The sequence below is a fragment of the Mesoplodon mirus genome (assembly GCF_964341445.2).
Source record: "Mesoplodon mirus genome assembly, chromosome: 18".
Classification (NCBI taxonomy): domain Eukaryota; kingdom Metazoa; phylum Chordata; class Mammalia; order Artiodactyla; family Ziphiidae; genus Mesoplodon; species Mesoplodon mirus.
The window spans coordinates 37,929,457-37,949,417 of NC_138994.1; the positions used below are offsets into that span (position 1 = coordinate 37,929,457).

Below are 19,961 nucleotides of genomic sequence, written 5' to 3' on the forward strand. Positions count from 1 at the left end.
CCAAGGGGAAAAATAATTTTACAATGGAGAGATATGGAACATACCACCTTAATCAAGTGATCAAACTTAGCACTGGGCCACCTGAAGTGATGAAGTATGAAGAATACATCACCTATATAGTATTCTTCCCCAAAATGTATACTTTGAATCTAATGAGGAAACAGACAAATCCAGATTGTGGGGCAATTTACAAGACAACTGGCTTAGACTCTTCAGAAATGCCAATGTCACAAAAAAACAAACAAAAAAATATTAGGGAAATATTCTAGATTAAAGGAAACAAAGACATGACATGCAATGCCTAATCTTTAATTGGACCTTGTATCAAAACAAAACAAACTTAAAGAATGTTATTGGCTTCTGACCAAGATGAAGTAACAAGGACCAATTTAACCTCTCACCTGAAACAATGAAAACATCAGGCTGAACATATGAAACAACAGTTTTCAAGAAACTGGACCTCAGGCAATAAAGTTCAGTGATCCCCATGAGATGGAAAATAAATGAAGTGATCCCTATAATAGCCCTAACTTACTTCTCTGAGAGAGTTTCCAGGTCATGGTAAAGGGAAGAGAAGTCCAACCAGAGACTGGTGGACTCCCTGAATCAGGAAATGGAGCTGAGAGTCTGGGAAAACCAAGGTAACTAGAGTTCACAAAGCAGAGTATCAGAGAGAAAAGAAGTGCACAGACAAAGAACTCTGGGGATATGCAGAGGGATCTCTTGAGAATTCAACAAAGTATTGGTCAATACATTTGTGTGAGGAATTACTTGATGCCAGGAAAAGATCCACATGAAAGGATTAAGAATAACTGGATATCACACAGGGTTGTAGGAATAGTACCTGTTCTTACAAGTCAGACTGGAAAACCTCATGATATTCAGAAAGGACTTGTCTCAGTAGTTGTAAATAATGAGCTCCAGACTAAAGGCTACTTGGACTCCTATGCAAGGAATCTTAAAAACTAGACCTAAAAGAATAAAATTGTTTTGAGTAACTTAATTTCACCCAAACAAATTCCAAGCATTTTACAGGAATAAAAATAACTATAGAAAACAATAAACTAAAACTCACAACATCTGGGATTATATGAAAAATTGCCAAGCATGCAAAGAAGTAGGAAAATATGACCCATACTGAGGAGAAAAGGCAATCAATCAAAACTAACCCATAATCTATACAGATGTTAGAATCGGCAGAAAAGAACATTTAAAAAGTTATTATACATGAAGAAAAGTTATTATAACTGTATTTCATATGTTAAGAAACCCAGACTACACACTGAAAACGTTAAGTCCAGGCATGGAAAATGTAAAACAGACTCAAATTGAGCTTCTAGAGATTAAAAACAATGTCTAAATGAAAAAGATATTGCAGGAGGTTAAAGGCTGATTAGACACGGCAGAAGAAAGGGTCAGTGAACATTAAGGCATAGAAACAGAAACTATCCAAAATGAAACAAAAAGAGTAACAAAACAAAGCAACAACAAAAATGAATAGAGCATCAGTGAGTTGTGCAACAACTTCAAGTGGCCTAATACATGTGTACTTAGAGTCCATGAAGGAGAGGAGAAATACAAATATTTGAAGAAATAATAGCCAAAATTTTTCCACATTGGTAAACACTATAAGCCCACAAAGTCAAGAACATCAATGAACTTTAAGCATAAGAAACATGGAGAAAACTGCACCAAGGTACAAAAAATAAAGAGATTGCTCAAAACCAGCAATAAAGAGAAAAATTTTAAAGTAGCCAGAGGGAAAAACTATATACTACATACAGAGGAACAAAGATAACAATGACAGCAGAATTCTTGTTGGAAACAATGTAAACGGAACTCAGTGGAATAACATCTTTAAAGCAGTGAATTGAATTCTATCAAGCTAGAATTCTATACCCAGATCTGTCAAAACAAAAGCAAAATAAAGACTATCTCAGACATACAAAAGCTGAAAGAATTCATTACTAGTAGACTTTCACCATAAGAAATATTACATTAAGTATTTTTAAGCAGAAGGAAAATGAAACCAGGTTGGAATAAGGATCTACACAAAAGATTAAGAATAGTGGAATTGGGACTGCCCTGGTGGTTCAGTGGTTAAGAATCTGCCTGCCAATGCAGGGGACATGGGTTCGATCCCTGATCCGGGAAGATCCCACATGCCGCGGAGAAACTAAGCCCGTACACCACAACTACTGAGCCTGCACTCTAGAGCCTATGTGCCACAACTACTGAAGCCCACACACCTAGAGCCTGTGCTCTGAACAAGAGAAGCCATCCAATGAGAAGCCGGTGCACCGCAACAAAGTGTAGCCCCTGCTCGCCGCAATCAGAAGCAACAAAGACCCAAAGCAGCAAAAAAATAAATTAAAAAGAAATACTTACAAAAAATTTTTAAAGGATTATAGTCATTCAATATATGTCTATGATCACAATGGAATTACATTAGAAATTAACAAATCCGAAAAAGCTCCAAATATTTGGAAACTAAACAACACACTTCTCAGTAACTTTGTGGTCAAAGAAGAAATCAAAAGGGAACTCAGAAACTATTCTGAACTCATGGAAACTGAAAACATAATATGTCAACATCTGGGATATGGCTAACACTGTACTCAGCTTACTCAACTTCCACCTTAAACTGTAAAAATGAGAGCAAATTAATCACAGAGTAAGAGAAGAAAGAACACAATAAAGATCAAAGTAGAAATAAATAAAATGGAAAACAGAAAAATACTATACATATTAAAAGGATAATAAGAGAATACTATAGAATACTTTATACCAATAAATTCAAGATGAAATGGACAAATTCCTTGAAAGACATGCACTACTAAAGTTTATTCAAGAATAAAGATATTAAACAAATTGGATGTGCAGTTTAAAACCTTCCAACAGAGAAAGCTTGAAGTTCAGGTGGCTTAACTGATAAATTCTACCAAACATTTAAGGCATAAAATAATGCCAATTCTACACAAACTCTACCAGAAAGTTGAAGAGAAGGGAATACTTCCCAACTTATTTATAAGGCCAACTTTCACCGTATCAAGCTGAGACAATGACATTACAAGAAAACTATAGACCAATATCTCTCATGAACACAGAGGCAAAAATTCTTAACAAAATTTTAGCATATCAAATCCAATAATATATAAAAAGATGATACATCATGACCAAGTGGGGTTTATCTCAAGAATGAAAGGTTGGTTTAATATTTGAAAATCAACTTAACCAACTTAGTACACTAAAAAAGAAAAATCAGGACATCTCTGGTGGGGCAGTGGTTAAGAATCCACCTGCGAGTGCAGTGGACATGGGTGGGAGCCCTGGTCCGGGAAGATCCCACATGCCACGGAGCAACTAAGCCCATGCACCACAACTACTGTGCCTGCGTTCCAGAGCCCGTGAGCCACAACTACTAAGCCCATGTGCCACAACTAGTGAAGCCCATGCACCTAGAGCCTGTGCTCTGCAACAAGAGAAGCCACCACCATGAGAAGCCTGTATAGGGCACTGAAGAGTTGTCCCTGCTCACCACAACTAGAGAAAGCCTGCCTGCAGCAATGAAGACCCAATGCAGCCAAAAAAAAATAAACAAATTAAGAAAAGAAAAGAAGAGAAAAATCACATAATCATTGCAATAGATGCAGGAAAAGAATGAAAGAATCTAACATCCATTCCTGATTAAAGAAAAAAACAGCCCTCAGTAGACTAGTAATGGAAGGAGACTTCCTCAACTTGATAAACAACTTCTACAAAAAACTTAACATCATATTTAATGGTGAGGAAAAAGTACTTTCTCTCCAGGATCAGGACAAAGGCAAGGATGTCTGCTCTCATTACTTCTATTTGACATTGCACTGAAGGTTCTAGCCACTGCAATAGGGCAACAAAAAGAAAAGAGATATTCAGAATGGAAAGGAAGAAGTAAAACTATCTTTATTTGCAGATAACATGATTATGTAGAAAACCTGATAGAATCTACAAAAATGCTACTGGAACTAATAAATGAGTTTATCAACTTTGCAGGGTACAAGATCAACATACAAAAAGATTAATTTTTCTCAACAAACAATCAGAGAGCAAAGTTTTAAAATACTTCTTATAATAGAATCAAACATATAAAATACTTAGAATAAATCTGACAAAAGATGTAAAAGACTTGCACACTGAAAACTGTAAAATATTGCTGGGGGAAATTAAGGAAGAACTAAATAAATAGAGAGATATAATGTATTCATGGTCCAGAAGATTCAATATTGACATCAATACTCCCCAAATTGATTTATAGATCAAAATTCCAGTAGGCTTTTCTATAGAAATTGACAAGTTAATTCTAAAAATCATATGGAAATAAAATTTAGAATAAATAAAACAACTTTGAAAGGGAACAAAGTTGAAGAACTAACAGTAAATGATTTCAAGGCTTATGAAGCTACACTTTCAAGACATTGTGATAGTAGTGTAAAAAAAGATCAAAGGAACAGAATACAAAGTTCAGAGGTAGAATGATGTGGACAACTGACTTTCAGGTTCAAAGGCATTTAAGTGGAGAAACGATAGTCTTTTCAACAAATGATGCTGGAATAATTGAATATAAAGGTGCAAAAAAAACCCCAATAACTTCCATCCAAACCATACACAGAAACGAACTCAAATTGTTTCAAAGATCTAAATGTAAAACAGAAAACTATAAAACATAAAATTATAAAACATCTAGAACAAAACAGGTGAAAAATTTTATGATGCTAAGTTAGGCAAGATTTCTTAGCTGCAATACCAAAAGCATAATCCACACACACACACACAAAAAAAAGATAAATCACACACCATCAAAATTAAGAATTTCTGCTATGCAAAAGACACTCCTGAGAGAATGAAAAGATGAGTCAGAGAGTGCTTCCCTGGTGGCGTATTGGTTGAGAGTCCACCTGCCGATGCAGGGGACATAGGTTCGTGCCCAGGTCTGGGAAGATCCCACATGCTGCGGAGCAGCTGGGCCCATGAGCCATGGCCACTGAGCCTGCGCGTCCGGAGCCTGTGCTCCTCAATGGGAGAGGCCACAACAGTAAGAGGCCCACGTACCACAAAAAAAAAAGAAAGATGAGTCACAGAATGGGAGAAAATATTTAGCAACTTACATATTGGATAAAGGACTAATTTCCGGAATATATAAAGAACTCTCAAAACTCCAGAAAAATATAAATAAAAGATTCAAAGATATACAGATGGAAAATAAGCATATGAAAAGATGTTTGACATGATTAATCATTAGGGATGCTACAGTGAGACACAACTACACACCTAGTAAACTATCTAAAATTAAAAATACTGAGCACAGCAAGTGTTGGCCACAACGTGAAGAAAATGCAACTCTCATACACTGCTGGTAGAGATGTAAAATGATCAAACCACTAGGGAAAATAGGTATTTTTTAAAAACTTAAATATACACTTACCAATGATCCAGTCATTCTACTAGCAGGTATTTACCCAAGAGAAATGGAAATATACATCCATACAAAGACTTGTACACAAATATTCATAGCAACTTTATCTGTAATAGACAAACACTGAAACAACTCAAATGTCCTTCAATGGTGAATAGATAAATTGTAGTACATCCATATAATGGAATACTATTCAGCAATAAACAGAAATGAATTACTGTTATATACAACAATATGGATGAAGATTAAAATAATCACGCTGAGTTAGAAGCCAGTTAGAAAAAAGTATACACTGTATGATTCCATTTACATAAAATTCTAGAAAATGCAAACAGAAAGCAGATGAATGCTGGCATGGCAAGTGGGAAGGGCACGGAACGATGGGAAGGAAGAATTACAAAGAGACATTAAGAAACTTTCTGAGGTGATGGACATTTTGATTTTCGTGATGTCTTCATGGTGTGTATGTATGTGTGTGTGTGAACACAGATTACTGTATGTCAATTATACCTCAGAAAGCTGTTAAAAGAAATGATATTATATGAGAGAGACAACTGGGGAAATTTGAATAGAAACACTTTATTAGGTAATATTATTGCGTAGGAATTTAATTTCTTCAATACTGTGTGTTAACAGTATTGTCATTACATAGGGACATAATTTTTAATATCCAGAGAGAAGGGCATCTAGCTGACAAGAGAGGGATCGCAATTGTGGCAGATGCTGTGGGAGGCTGAGGAAGATGAGGCTAGAGCAGTGACCAATGTGTGATGGCATGATGAAGACAGTCATTTGTCAGCTGACCTGACAAAGACGGTTGGAACAGATAGCTAAATGCAGGGCCCTTTCTGCATACTAATCTCATGCAATCCCCTCAACTAACCTTGGCATAACGGAAATTTTCTATTAGCTTGCCATATTGGAGGGGGGATGGCACAATTTAAGGTGCAGTAAGTTGTGTAATAAACTGTCACAATAGGGTCCTACAGAAATAGATTTTTTAAATGCAAAAAAATGAAACTTGACCCTTCCCTCACAACATATATGAAAATTAACTCAAAATGAATCATAGACCTAAAGGTAACTATACAACTTCTGGAAGAAAACATAGGATAAAATCTTTTTGATTTTGGGTGAAACAACGGAGTCTCAAAGATTTCTTAGATAAGACACAAAAAAGCAGAAACCATCTAAGAAAAATTGCTAAGGGACTTCCCTGGTGGTTAAGACTCAGAGTTCCCAAAGTAGGAGGCCTGGATTCGATCCCTGGTCAGGGAACTAGATCCCACATGCATGCCACAACTAAGAGTTCACATGCCACAACTAAGAAGCCCATGAGCTGCAACTAAGGAGTCCATCTGCTGCAACTAAGACCCAGCACAACCAAATAAATAAATTAAATATGAAAAAAAGAAAAAATGCTAAATTAGAGTTCACCAAACATTTAAAACTTCTAGTCTTCAGAGACACTTTAATACAATGAAGATAAGTCACAATCTGGGAGAAGATATTTACTAAACACATATCTGAGAGAAAGGACTTTTTCCATTGCTTTTTCTATAAAGCACTCTTAAAACTCAATATCAATATACAATTAAAGAATGGATTTGAACAGACACTTCATTTTAAAAGATATTTGCATATGAATAGACACTCAACATCATCAGCTATTACAGAAATGCAAAATGTGGCAAAAACCACGAGATGTAACTACACACCTACTAGAAAGGCTAAAATTTCTTTTAAAACAAACATAAGGATCAGGTGAAGATGTGGAGCAACTGTAACTCTCATAGACTGCTAGTGGGAAAGCAAAATGGCACAGGCACTTTAGAAAACAGTTTAGCAGTTTCTCAAAAAGTAAAATATGCACTTAGCATATGATGAAGCAATCCCACCCTTAGGTATTTTACCCCAAAGAAATGAAAACATATGCTCGCACAAAACATACATTCACACACACAAGTGTTTTCAGAGGCTTTGTTCACAATAGCCAAAAAACTAGAAAAAACTGAAATGTTCATCAAACAATGAATGCAGAAACAAACTGTGTAACCACACAACTAGAATACTGCTTAGCAATAAAAAGGAATGAACTACTGACAGGTGCAACAAAACAGATGAATCTCCAAAGAGACTGGCTAAGGGAAAAAAAGCCAAAAACAAAAGGCTGCATATCACATGATTTCATTTATAAGATATTCTGGAAAAGGCAACATTATATGGACAAAAATCAGATTGGTGGTTGCCAGAGGCTGGTAGTGGGAGGAGGATGGACTGAATACAGAGGGCCATGAGGGGTCTTTTGGGAGTGCAGTTTTCTTTACCTCAAATGTGGTGGTGGCTACAGAACTATACGTTCATCAAAACACATCACACTGTATATTATAATATAGTGAATTTTGTTAAATGAAAATTATACATAAATAAACCTGACTTAAAAAAATAATAAAACAAACCTAAAAAAACAATTGAGTGAAAAAAATGTAAGAAAAATCAACTTACAGCTTTTCCAATTCAAGGGTCATCATGAGGATGATTTCAATTGTTGTAAGTGACACTTATGTTGTTCCCATGTCTCTGAATGAGAAACCCAAACATGCATGATATAAAATCGAAGGTAAAAATTCTAAACTTAAAAAGATACTTAACATGTGATTACTTCAATTCTGGCTTCTTACTTGCCATAGATGATAATTCTAAAGAGCTCTTATTGAAGAAATTTAAATTTGCATCATCATATTAATGACCTTGGTGCTGAACAGTACAATCATTTTTTATTATCCTAACTTCTCATTTTCATTTGCATCTACCTCTTTTGATCACTGTGTTTAAAAAAAACAATGTACCCCTTATTTCTTTTTGCTTTCCGGAATAAATAATATTCCTATATGCATCTATATGTTCCATTATCTATATGTGTTCTCCAACGCAATTCCCATTCTCTGCTGGCTGTCTTACCCATATATATTCTTTCTTAATCCTTTTCTTTGACAATAACTCTTATTTTCAATAACCCAGTTAAAATCTAAATTATGACTTTTTAGCCAAAGTACTCAATCTTTCATGAAAGTAAAAAAGAGCAGAAATTATCTCATGAGCCATGAAACTGTTGCAATACTTACAAATATTTTAATGCTGGCAATTTAAAAAGATAAGAATCTTAAACTGTTGTTAAAGGATTATGATTGAGAATTCTGAAAAATGGAATGGAATTAAAATTATCTGCATTTTCAATTACGTCCATGAAAGCTTATGTTCATTTTTTTTGGTAGGGAACTTGAAGGTTAAAAAAAATTATTTTCTGTCTTTACCTATAAATCATCCTTAGAATTTGTAAAACACTCTTTCATTGGGAACTACTCAGGTCTCTAGATGATAAAGTGGACAAGAGAAACAAACTAACAATCAAAAAATAGAAAAAAAGTGGCTACCGAAGAAAAAATATGCCAAAGAACTTTTCAGGTTAAAAACCCTAGAACTGCCTATGCTGGTAGGAAGCCCTTGCTCTGTAAAAAAGTACTATTTCTAGTGTCCTCCATAATTCAAGGTGTTTTTCTTTCATCTCTACAAATTTTTAAAAATTTCATGATTTAAACTGCTCAGTTAAAAACAAAAATAGGGCTAATTCCTTGGTTCTGGAGACAAAGAAGAAGAGATAAATCAAACAGGAACTGGTGAAAGCCATACTCCCATCACATAGTCCCATGTGTATTCTTGTATCATAGATTTTGTTACTGTGTATGTAATCACCTGTTTACTTGTCAGTCTCCTAGATAGTCAGCAACTTGAGAGCAGGAACCACATTTTATTGTCATTATTATTCCTATGCCTGACATAGAGCCAAATATTTAGTAGATATTTAATAAATGTTTGCTGAATAAATAAATAACATTTTGTTTATATATCAATAAAATAAACATATTAATTTTGGGGAACAAAATTTTTCCAAAATGCTGGAATAGATTTTCTTCTTAGTTCTTTCTTTCTTTCTTTTTCTTAGTTCTTTAAAACAAATAAGGGGTGGAAAAACCCAAAACAAACAGGAAGAAAGAAAAGAATATCTGACTTTAGGTTAATTCTACTCAAGAATTATTAGCGTATTTTTGCAGAATATTATAAAGATAATTATCAAAACTAATATCTTTTGGGTTGCCATGCATATGTGATCAGCATTTAACATTTAATCCTCACAGTAACCTTATGTGATAGATATATTTATTACCCCATTGTACAAATGAGGAAACTGAGGCACAGTGAAGTTATATAACTTGTCCTAAGTCATCAACCTAGTAAGAAGCACAGATGGAATTTGATCTCAGTTCTGACTCTAAAGCCTGTGCTTAACCTGAATGAAAAAAAGGGGGGGGGTTTTAAAACATCTGTTACTTTAACCTTAATTTTGAGAGCACTAAATATAGAAATACCTTTTCAGACTTCATCTACCCATCTGGGAAAGCCTCTATGAGAGTTATATTTCTTCTTTTCATTTATTTATTTATTTCTCTTTTTATTTATTTATTCCTTAATCATCTCCCATGATAAATATTTAATTAGCCTATGGTCATTGGGACTTTAGAGATTTTAAAAAATATTGCAGGAAAATCAGTAAAAATGATGGAGGAAGGACATCTGATAATTCATCCCTCCATAGAAGCAACACTACAATAACAACAACAACAAAACTGGCGAAAATGGTCAGAATGAACTTCTTCTGAACTCTGGAAATTTAACCAACAGGCTTGCAGCAAATTGGGGAGCAATTTATTCAAGGAAAACATATTAATTCCTGTAAGAACAATGAGATCTGTGTTTCTTTAACTTGTCCTTGACCTTGGCTCTCCATGCCAGAGGTAGCCTTGAAAAACAGTCCACATCCCTGGTACCAGAAGGAGCAGCATGGACTTGGAGGTCCTTCAAAGCCTCATTCCCAAAGAACTGTCATTGTTTTACATGTCTGGTCGTCCCCTGGAAGACCTCACTTGAAAGGCTTGCCTTTGACGTGACTGAGAGCTGTCTAGTGAGAAAAGCCTCTCCTTAGTGGCATTTCTGGAAAACAGTTTCAGGCAAATATTTTAACGTGGAGGTTGCATGAGGCAATGGAAAACAGTTGGGGGCAAAAAACAGCCCAACCAAAAATGCTTAAAAAGAAAAGCTGAGGAATGAGATGTTCACAGAGAATCTGAAATGTTCCAATGTATTCCTGGGAAACTGGAAGACCACAAGACATATTCCTGGGAATCTAGGAAAATAACTGTTAGCATTAATAAGTGAATTCAGCAAGGTTGTAGGATATAAGATCAATATTATTTCTACACACCAGCAATGAGTAATTCAAAACTGAAATTAAGAAAACAATTCCATGTGTAACAGCATCAAAACAAATAAAATACTTAGGGAAAAATTTAACCAGTAAGTGCAAGATTCACAGTGAAAAGTACAAAACTGTTGAAAGAAATTGAAAAAGATCTAAATAAATATAAAGACATGCTGGATTCATGGACTGGAAGTTAATCTTATTAAAATTTCACTACTGCCCAAATCGACCATGGTTCCATTGCAATTCCTATCAAAATCCCAGCTGACTTCTTTCCAGAAACTGCCAAGCTAATTCTAAAATTCATATGGCAATTCAAGGAAACAGAATAACCAAAACAATGTTGGTAAAGAACAAGGTGGGAGGACTCACAAATCCTGGTTTCAAAACTAAGTTAAAAGCTACTGCAATCACAGTGTGGTACTGGTATAAGAAAAGACATGTAAATCACTGGAACAGAATTGACAGTGTAGAAATAAACCCTCCTATTTATGGTCTATTGATTTTCAACAAGGGTGCCAAAACAATTCAATGTGGAAAGAACAGTCTTTTCAAATGACGCTGGGACAACTGTACATCCACACACAAAATAATAAAGGTGGACACCAACACCTCACACCATATATGAAAATTAACTCCAAATGGATCAAATATCCAAATGTAAGAGCTAAGGCTATAAAAGTCTTAGAAGAAAACACAGGAGTATATCTTTATGACCTGCATTAGACAACAGTTTCTTAGATATGATACCAGAAGCACAAACAACCAAAGGAAAAAATAGATGAATTGGATTTTATAAAAATTAAAAAGTTTGTGCTTCAAAGAACACTATCAAGAAAGTGAAAAAACATAGAGAATTGGAGAAAATACTACAGGTGGGAAGAATAAGATGCAGTTGCGAGAAAAAAAGTATATTAGTTTCTAGGTGTGACAATCTCAAAATTTTGAACTATTACAAATAAAACAGCCACCCTGAATCACCCCAAAGGGCAGACCCAAGTTATTTTTGTTATTAGGGCTTATGCCATTCTAAATCCTAGAAGCTGCCAGGATTCTAGTACATAGCAAAAACTGATGACAACACCCTGAAGTGTGTAAGCTTTTGTGTGTACATAGCTATGTAAAGGAAACCAATGCTAGCTGACTGGGGGAGCATTAGGGCGGCTCTGTGACTGCAGCTCAATTTGCCTTCATAGTGTGGCCACACCTCCCTCATTGATATTCTCAACAATGGGGTAAATAATTCAATAGGGATAAGGCTTTGATTCTCCTCTTATTCTCTCTTAGTACTTATGTGTTTGGTACAATATTGATGTACCACAGACAAGCCAGCATGTGAATGTGCTCTCTCTGGGTAAGTTATATAGCCTTTCTACATTGTAGAGTCCTTCAGTTTCTAAAATCATGGAGATTGTATTGTTAGAACCAATGAAGTGACTAAAAGAATTTGTAAAAATAAGCCACCAGTCTGGACCTGCATAGCTGAGTGAAGGAGAAACACTTTAAAGTCAGAAAAAAAGCATACTTAACATTTAGGATTATCAACCACTGCTGGTTTTCCATAACATATTTCATCCCTGATTTTATCTGAAAGAGATATGATTACTACCACCATTCAAAAAGTGGTACTTTATTAATTAAGAAGCTCTTGGCTCATCTTTGAGGTAGATTTCAGATTTAAAATAGACTACCACCCTGCTAACTACTTCACCTGATGTTTGTCAATAACAAAGAGGCTTCATTCAAGAAACCTACTGACTTATAAGTACCTGAAATCTGGTGATGAATCAAGGTTTTGTGGGGCCTGAACCTCATCTACTTTGGGAAATCCTATCTAATAAAAACATGCAAAGTTATAAATAGAAAAATCGCTAGGACCCCTCTCAAGACCTTGGAAGGGACCTATGCAAGTGAGGAGCCCTGAAGCTTAAACTTCATTGTATTCATGATAAATCCACCTCAGCTGGGGCCGTTTTCCAAACTTATTTAATGCAGGCAACTTATAAACACCCCAGTAATATGTCATTATAGGTAGTAAAATGACTTAGCTCAAGGGTGGCATCTTCCCTTGGTGGCTTGCCTTTGGAAAGAGATGCAATAAAGTTTATATCTCACCATGGCAAATGCTTCCTGAAGCAAATTAGCTTTTTCTATTAGAAAGACTTAGCCCAAAACAAAGACTTACTATATACTGTGACAATCTTTTGAAAGTAAGTGTAAATGAGTTTTAGGAGTACAGTACTAATTTATTTCCAACACCAGATAGTTCTGATTCTTTCACTACCTGTTTCTGTCATTTAAGAGGAACACAAATCCAAAAGGAAGAAGTTGGTGCCTCTTCCATTACAAATCTTTTCTAACCTACCAGCCATTTTCTACTTCACCACCCCCGTCCCTCTCCTTGTTACTCTGCTGCATAGATGCTAGAATGGCTCTCATGTATGTTTTCACATCAACATCCATCTTTCTCCTTCCAGTATGAAAGCTTCTTGGGGACAAAGTCCATGCCCTATGCGTCTTTGTATACCCAGCACTTATTACAGTGCTGAAACACAGTGGGTATGGCACTCAGTGAATGTTTTTGAATGAATTCATTAATTTTTAAACTGTGATTGATTGATTGATTGATTGATTTCCACAATGTATTTTCCTGTGTTGCCTACATAAGTATAGTGAAACTCTGATTCTTATAAGGAACTCTTGGTGTTATAGGATGTTTAGGAAAGGTGGTGAGTTTAAGACTTGTATTGAGGCTACTAAAGCCTCCTGGTGAAGGGACCTCATGAGCCTGCTCTCTGGCGTGCTGGCAAAAGAAGAACTGACCCTTGGTGCTCTCTCCCCAAGGTAGGCATCAGCAAACTAACAAGGGAAAGGAAGGAGCCCCCTCCCGCCCCCCCCACCCCAGTAAAGATAGGCATCAGCAGCAATTGCTAATCCAGCTCCAGACACAGCCTCAACACCTTCATTAACCCAAAATGTGTGAACTGTGTGAAGCAGGATGTCTGAACCACAAAACAGGGAAGAGAGTCTTTTCCAAAGCCAGGTGTAGAAGAGCTCTTTACCTTGAGTCTAAAATCGCCTTCGGGCCATTGAACGTACCCACTATCATTTCCTTCCATCATGAGGAATCACAAAATTTTTTAGCTGAAGGGGTGTAAAACCCACACTTCTTATTGAAGGGTAGTCAGCAAAGAAAGTATATTGAATTAGGCTACAGCAATGTATTTTCTTTGTATTTTTCACACTACAGCTGAACACAAACAACGTCTTTTTCCGTTCCTCAAAGGTTCCTACTGGCCACAGATAATTCACTTCAGAGATATATGCTTTTTGAAAAATAATGTTCTGGGTGGCTGGGGAGAGCCCTGTGGTGGGTGTTCAGGAATTCTTTCTGCTTTACCATTTAAAAGAGCTAATAATGGTTGGGGAAGCACCCACACCTTTTGCTCCCAGAAGAATTCCGTGCTAAACTTAGTTGTTTGCAGCTCTGTGTTGCATACATTTTAAGCAGGTAGGAACTTTGCACATGAGCAGGAATCAAAGTTAAATTCAAAAGTGGAACTTCATGGACCATTCGCATAGTGGAGGGGCATCAGTGGGATTCCATGACAATGCTAACTTGAGTGTTTTTGCTTGGTGCCTTTTATTGCCCGTGCCAAAGATCAGTACTATGGAAAGCAGAGTGTTTCATATATATGAGTTAAACAAGTCTCTTGGCCTCTTTGTACCTTAGTTTCCTCATTTGAAAAAAAAATAAATGGCTCTCAAGACATACTTTCCAGAATTCATACTGGGCTTACTTACACCCAGCTAACCAATAACTGCATGATTGTTTTTACACACAGTTTTTTACATGTATTCATCTTCTACTTCACTTACAACTTGTGTAAAAACTGCACTCCATGCTAGGCCTGAAACGTTCCAAAGCTCAGTTCTGTGAGTAAATAGCAACCAAGATTTCTACAAAAAAAGACACAAGCAAAAGAAGAAGAAAAAATATATATTCTTTCAGAACATTTATCCTTTGGCAATAATTCTAATTTATATTTGATGAAACATAACATCACTACTCGCTCCATCCACTAAAGTAATCTCACTGTGGAAGATATTATGATTTATACTTCTATGATTATATATGTGGTGAATTAGATACAAAATAGTAAATGCTCATTAAATACTTGTGTTAAGTGATCTTTATTTCTCTAGAAAGGCAGCACTATTGACATTTTGAGTCTGCACATATCTGTCCATATTTTTCCTGAACTTCTTCACAATGAAGAAATACAGTAGAATGTCTAATTAGAGTAGATGGGGAGAGGTGATTCATATGAATGCACGGCCTCTTAAAAGAAGACATTTTCTAATACTCAAATATTTTTAATACCTAAAGAGATATAGTGTGTATCATTTTTCCCTTCATGTGCACACTTCCCACAATCTTCTAGAGGGCAGTGGAAGGGAATGGATATACTGCTCTGAAATACAGTACATGAAATTTCATGCAGTCAGAGATTTCAACTGTGAAAAATCATTCTAGATGTTATGTCCACTTGATAATACTAATCATTTCAAAAATGAAGGCACTAAAAATATGAAACATAGTTTTGTTTTAATCCAAGGATCCACTGCTTCCATACAACCCTCTAAGTTCTGAAGTTCTACCAACTCCTACCCTCAAGTGTCTTTCAGAGCCAGTGTGCTAAAGGAAACACCACAGCAGGCCAAGACAGATGCTAGAAACAGCATGCTTCGGTGTGAGTCCTGTCACCAGCACCCACCAGCTATGTGAATTTGGCAAAGTAATTTCACTCTTCTGAGGCTCAGTTTTCTCATTTGTAATATAGGAATATTCTCATCTACCCTGAAGGCTTCCTTGAGGGTATTAAGTAAGATAATGCATATAAAGCATGTGAGATAGCCCCTGATGATAGCCTTATCTTTGCTACTACAGATTCCCATTTCATCTTTCCTCAGAAAAGTTGCACAGTGTTATCTGTGGCATCCTATCAACTCCATCTGATGGCTTGCTGCTTACTGTTTCTGCCCATTCTCCAAATTGAAGCTTTTTGGGCACACTTCCAAGCCACTAAGGGAAATACTACTTTATTTGGACAGATTCCCAGGTATGACCACTATCCTACTGGACTTCAAAATGGAAACACCCCAGCCGATGTCTCACCAACTGTGATAAGCCTTCTGCTATAATTATTGCAATTATCTGTAACCTCTCAGAGCCTTTCGGATCCTTCACCCCAGTATCCTTGTATTTTTCAGGGTTCTCCAGAGAAAAAGAACAAATAGAACATGTATAGAGATTTATTTTAAGGAATTGGCTCACATGATTATGGAGTCTAGCAAGTCCAAAATCTGCAGGGTAGGCCAGTAGGCTGGAGACTCAGGGAAGAGCCCAATGTTTCAGTTCAAGTCCAAAGGCTGTCTGCTGGCAGAATTCCCTTTTACTCAGGGGAGGTCAGTCTTTTGTTCTATTCACACCTTCAATTATTGGATGGGGTCCACCCACATTTAGGAGGGCAATCTGCTTTACTTAAAGTTCACCAGTGTAGGGCTTCCCTGTTGACGCAGTGGTTGAGAGTCCACCAGCCAATGCAGGGGACGTGGGTTCGTGCCCCGGCCCGGGAAGATCCCACATGCCGCAGAGCGGCTAGGCCCATGAACCATGGCCTCTAAGCCTGCGCGTCCGGAGCCTGTGCTCCACAACGGGAGAGGCCACAACAGCGAGAGGCCCACGTACCGAAAGAAGTTCACCAATGTAAATGTTAATCTCATCTAAAAACACCCTCACAGAAAAATCCAGAATAATGTTTGACCAAATATCTGAATACCATGGCCCAGCCAAGTAAAACAAAATTAACCATCACAATCCTCTCTTAGGGCTGTTGTCCAGGCAGGTTATATTATCTGAATGCCCTCAACCCCAACATAAGTTTTCGTTTGCTGCTGGTCTCCTCTGTACAGGTTTTGGCACACAGCTTTCTGTGCTGTGATACCAATCCCTAACTGTCAAGCAGCATAATGTCCCTAGTCATTTCAAGAACAATCAGATCATCAAAATCAGAAATCTTTCATATTTTAGGCCAGCCCATAGTACCCAGCATTGCATTCTTCAGACAGTAATATGTACCACAAATATTTTTTAAGAACATACCAAATTCTAGGCTTTTATCAGTCTTAAATATGGGGAAAAAAGAAGCCCCCACTCACACAAAACTTATTTGCTGACTTCATTATTTTGGAGGACCCCTAGTCAGAAATGGCTCCTTTCATTGCATTTATCACAAGCTGAAATCATCAAGGCACTGTGATAGAGTCTGAAGATGGAGGGCAATTTAGATGCAATAGCCTGGGAAGGTCTGAGGGTGACACTTGAGCTGAAACTGAAGGATCAGAAATGGAAAGAGCTGTGAGAAACTCCAGGTAAGGGAACAATAAGAAAAAGATTTTGAGATGCAAAGAGCAGTGTGATTGGAATATACAATTGAGAGGACAGTTTGGCGGCAAAAGGTCTAGATCATATAGGATGTGGTAGGTCATGGTAGCGCTTATGTTACATTAAAAATGCCACAAGACACGAGTGCATTTTAAGTGAGGATGTGGGACAAACCAATTTACATTTTAAAACATATTCCTTGGACTTTTATGAAGAAAACAGAATGAGAAAGTGGTCTACAATATCTGCCCCTCAATTATCTATCAACCGTCTATAACATTGGACCTGCTCATTTATATTTATTCCAGTTGGCACAGTTGGGAGATTTAGTTAAATGCTTCCATCATCTTACTTGCCTTGATGGTTTAATTTCTGCCTAATCCCATTAGTCCTACAATAGAGGCTTAGTCACAGTTTGGAGTAATCCCTGAAGCTTCAACAGTCTTGGTTTGCACCATAATCCATCCTTACCATTCATTCAAGGAACCAGGGTCTTGTATACTTTATTATAGTTAGGGATATGTTTTAAAAGAGATATAGAAAACGAAGACATTATAGTTCTTCAGAATCTCTATATTAGCATTTATGCACACACTTAAAATATTTATGGAACGTGTACTATGTTTCAGGCGCTGTGTTGGCCACCAGGGTTATAGTAATTGATAAGACAGGCTATTCCTCTGTAAAAGAGAATAAATGACTGAATAAATGCATCTCAAAGTGTTAAGGTCAAAGGTCATATTAATTAACAACATTTTCCTCTAAAACAAGAAAGTGTCTTCATCTGGAAATGGGGACGATAAGATTGTTTTAAGGATAAAAAATTTTAAATTGTCACATTGACTAGCACATAGCAGATACATTTTAAAAAGCCACACTTATAGGGCTCTGGATATCAGAAAGTGAAGTGCTTAGAATTATAGCACTACTCTGACTTCCTGTCCTATAATCAAGGCTTCTTTGAGCTGCAGATGCCAATGGATTTTAGGAATGGATTTATATATGATCTGCTAGGAATGAGCAACTTCTTAGCATATTACCTAGACCACACCAGTTGGGTTCATCCTTCAATTATATTGTATATATTGTTGTATATTAATACACATTTATCTATCAAGGGGGCCATAAGCTTGGCTTTAGGAACAAAATTAGCTTTAAAAAGCTAATTTTTTTAATGTACAAATAGAGATAGCAATCTGAATCTGATTGGTAGCAGAGCAGCATTTAGGGACTCACAGATAGTGGGTATCACTTTCTTCCAGACAAGATAGAAGTGAGGTATTGTATTATAAGTTTAGTAGTAACAATTGCGTCATTTGCGTCATGCGAACAAATGTGAACTTTATAAATAATAATCTATTCTCCTGGACTGGAGATAATCTAATAATAATAATAAATTCCATTCATTGAACATCATAATGACAATAGTTATAATGGCATTTATTGACACTTATGTATCTGCCTTAAGCACTTTGTATCTCACTTAATCTCCTAGCAGCCTAATAAAATTGTCTGTTGCCTCCATTTACACTTAGTAAAGCTGGGGCTTGGAAGGGTTATGCAAGTCACCAGTGGAACTGATAATCAAACCAAGGCACTCATCAAACCAGAGCCATGCTCATGATGCACCAATACTGCACCAATATAGAGTAATTGGATATAGGGTAGTGGTCTCGTGTAGGTAGGCCTACCTGGCCAGAAGTGTTGCTTCAGACCTCCTCTCTGGATTAACAAAGTAAGGCTGTTCAGGAACTATCATGCTGGAAATGAGCAGCTTTCAGATGCCAATGGCAATGACACTGAAAGTACACTGGTGGTAAAGAAGAGCCTTCTGTAACAACTAACAAAGGCTTTTGCCAAAGATGCAGTCGCAACACACTGGCTGAGAAAGCCACACTGTTTCTGTGAAATCTGCAATTCTGCACACTTTGCAGAATTGTACTGTATTACTTCTGAGCACACTGAATTTTAGAGCATTCTCTAGAAGAGAAAAAAAAAGCAAACTCAGTAAATCCCAGTATTTTTACTGCCTTTGCCAAATTGGACATCTTTCAAAGTAACTGTAAGAAGCACGCGCAATCTCTGCCAACCGCATGATTTAGCAGCTATAAAATCTCTCTGAATCAAACCCATTTTGAAATAAAAAGGAACCTGCTTGAGAATTTCATTGCACTGTTGGATACATACTCAAAGATCAATCACCTCTCTTCATTCTGTATTCCTGGTATATTTTTAAGTTTAATCTTTTTTGCAGCTCACCCATTTAGTTAAGGGTAGAATTTTAAAAGACTAAAGATTGAGAAAGGAGGAGGAGGACATGAAATCTGAACAAAGAGTTTCTTTATATTCTGCACAATAGAATTGAAAAGGATGGTCTCTTTTCTTTTCATTTTTTCCCCAATGGGGCAGTACCTAGATTCTCAAAACTTGAGTGTCCTTTCCCCCAAGGAAAATAGTATCTCTCTGCAGGCTGTCTAGTACGATGAAACAGCTGTGTTTCCTACTCCACAGGGGATTTCTTCAGATGAAAGTCTATTTTTTGTGCTGAATACGATTGGGTGAACAGAAGGCTAAACACATTGCTTATGGTAGGCCTCCAATGACAATTGAAAAAAGGTGTTCATAAAATGTAGTATAAAAGGAATTAATTTAACTATCTTGAGACTGAAATATACATTGTAAAATAAAATACTAGCTATAAGGAATATAAAGGTGTGAATAGCACCCAGCCTCAAAGAAATTAA

The 19,961-nt window shown here is 36.6% G+C and overlaps 1 pseudogene across 1 annotated transcript in view; it reads right to left on the reverse strand.

The window, feature by feature from the left end:
- LOC309794217 (leucine-rich repeat-containing protein 37A2-like) overlaps positions 1 to 18,976 on the reverse strand; it is a 36,593-nt pseudogene extending 17,617 nt beyond the window's left edge. The window contains exons 1-4 of the transcript XR_014296225.1: positions 18,909 to 18,976; positions 14,649 to 14,729; positions 8,578 to 8,649; positions 7,958 to 8,032 (exon numbers count right to left, since the gene is read on the reverse strand). The product of XR_014296225.1 is annotated as a leucine-rich repeat-containing protein 37A2-like (transcript). The remainder of the gene's footprint in view (positions 1 to 7,957; positions 8,033 to 8,577; positions 8,650 to 14,648; positions 14,730 to 18,908) is intronic.
- Positions 18,977 to 19,961: the final 985 nt, after the last annotated feature.